Consider the following 2,766-nt stretch of genomic DNA (forward strand, 5'->3'; position numbering starts at 1 on the left):
CCCAGGCTGGAGTGCAGTGGTACAATCTCGGCTCACTGCAACTTCCACTTTCTGGGTTCAAGCAATTCTGCCTCAGCCTCCCAACTAGCTGGGATTACAGGAGTGCGCCACCATGCCCAGCTAATTTTTGTATTTTTAGTAAAGACGGGTTTTCACCATGTTGGCCAGGCTGGTCTCAAACTCCTGACTTCTAGTGATCTGCCTGCCTTGGCCTCCCAAAGTGCTGGGATTACAGGCATGAGCCACCGTGCCTGGCCTAACTGTGATTCTTTTAAGATAGTTTTCCTGTCCGTGAACCCTTTGTTCTCCACTGTCAACAAATGTTTATGATTTTGTCTTTTAAAAACTTTTTCAAGCTTTTAAGATTTGCGTCCTAGTTTTTGCTGTTGCTGTAAAAGTTATTTTAACACTTGTTTTGCTGGTGTATCATTCTACTGTCGATTTTGGAAGTTGTCCTTTGACATGGTTTGGATATTTGTCCCCTCTAAATCTCATGTTGAAATGTGATCCCCAATGTTGGAGGTGGGGCTGGTCGGAGGTGATTGGATCATGGGGATGGATCCTCTGTGAATGGTTTAGCGCCATCCCTTTGGTGATAGGTGAGTTCCCGTTCAGCTCCTGTCAGATCTGGTTAGGTGTGTGGCACCTCCCCCTCTCCCTGCTCCCCTTCCCCTCCTGCCATGATTGTAAGCTCTCTGAGGCCGCACCCGCCACAGATGCCAGTGTCATGCTTCCATACGGCCTGCAGAACCATGAGCCAAAATAAGCCTCATTTCTTTGTAAATCGCCCAGCGTCAGGTATTCCTATATAGCAACACAAAAATGCCCCAACACTTCCTTACATCTATCCATTTTGCTGACCTTTCACTGGTTCTAAGGTTTAGTCCTAAAAGTCTCTTGATTTTTTTTGTTAACAACCATATTGTCTATGAATAATAAATACTTCGTCTCCACCCTTCTGCAGCTACTCCTTTCTCTTGGTGCATAGTCCACCTACCTTCATGGACTCAGCCCTCACCTTGCTGCCCATGTACTCTATGCTGCCAGGTGGTACAATTAATCATGATTAGTTTGCACGTTCTTTTGTGGCACTGAGCCTTGCAGATGCCATGTCTCTGCCTATGTCCCCTTATGCCTCCAGATCCACCTTCCATGTGAAACTTTCTTCACTCTACCCTAGGAAAAATTATTTTTCACTCCTCTCAGCTTTGGGGACATATGCAGATGGTCCCTGACTTACAATGGTTCGATTTAAAATTTTTGACCTTATGATGGGTGTACCTAATGCATTTCAACTTAACACAGTTTTTGACTTATCATGGGGTTATCAGGATGCACCCCCATCGTCAGTACCATTATGTACATAACACACCATGCTTCAGGCTTTTTCTCCCTTCTTGGAGTGAGTATCCCGAGGTCAGTGGCAGTGCTAGATTCATCTCTGCATTCTAAGTGACTGTCACAACAAGGCCCCGCACACAGGGAGTGTCAGAAAAGGACTGTGGAATAACCAAATAATAAAGCTGTATCTGAACTTCAGTCGGGAGTTGGTGGGGAGTGGTTACCCCAGATCTAGAGCTGAGTCCTTAACACTGTGAGTCCTGGTCCTTGATTTCACCAGATCCGCATGTTAGTCAAACTCACCGAAGTTTGATTTATAAAGAGGAAGACCAGGTCATTAACTTATGCTATGATAGTGACAGTCCTTTTACCTGGAAAACAGGACTAGCCATGGGCACAGTGTGTGAGCTCCCCATGAAGCTTGATTCTCTGGAAACCCGAAAATACATCGGAGTGGTATTTGGTGAGGGTAACAGAGCAGCTTTCCTCTCCTTCCACTTGGCCATGCCTTCCTAGAACTTGTTCTATTTTTTTTTTTCTGGCTTATTTTTGAAGGTCAATTTTCTTTTTTCCTAAAATGTATTTTAAAAGGGAACTTTATATTGCTGCTATATCTTTTATTTGCTTTATTTTTATTTTGTCAGGGCCTCATTCTGTTGGCTCAGGCTGGAATGCGGTGGCACGATCATGGCTCACTGCAGCCTCGACCTCCCTGGACACAGTGATCCTTCCACCTCAGCCTCCCACATAGCTGGAATTACAGGCATGAGCCACTGTGCCTGGCCACTTCTATACATTTTAAACCAGGTTGTATGAGATAAATAGAAAGTAGCTAAAAAGGAAAAAAAAGGTTAAATTTTAGCTGGAAAATTTTGCTTGCTACAAGGGTGGGGCCCTAGGCCTATTCTATCGCTACAAAGTAAGAAAACAGCAAAGTTTTAAAGACTAATTTTAAAGACCTAGGCTTTCTTTTGGACTATCATCAGTGCAGCATGTGATCTCTAGGTAAAAGACGTTCAGATGTAGGACTCTGTATACCCCATCAGCACTGCTGACAAATAGCAAGTTAGTGCCCTGGTTGAAGGGCCTCTTTCGTTTTCTGAGCGGGTATCAATCTTTTAAGTCTGGTAAGATTTAGATTAAAAATAGAAACAGGCCAGGCACGGTGGCTCATGCCTGTAATCCCAGCACTTTGAGAGACTGAGGCAGGTGGATCACGAGGTCATGAGATAGAGACCATCCTGGCCAACATGGTGAAACCTCGTCTCTACTAAAAATACAAAAAAATTAGCTGGGCGTGGTGGCACACACCTGCAGTCCCAGCTACTTGGGAGGCTGAGGCAGGAGAATTGCTTGAACCCGGGAGGCGGAGGTTGCAGTGAGCCGAGGTCGCGCCATTGCACTCCAGCCTGGCGCCTGGTGATG

The sequence above is a fragment of the Cebus imitator genome, unplaced genomic scaffold, assembly GCF_001604975.1.
Source record: "Cebus imitator isolate Cc_AM_T3 unplaced genomic scaffold, Cebus_imitator-1.0 Scaffold134, whole genome shotgun sequence".
Classification (NCBI taxonomy): Eukaryota; Metazoa; Chordata; class Mammalia; order Primates; family Cebidae; genus Cebus; species Cebus imitator.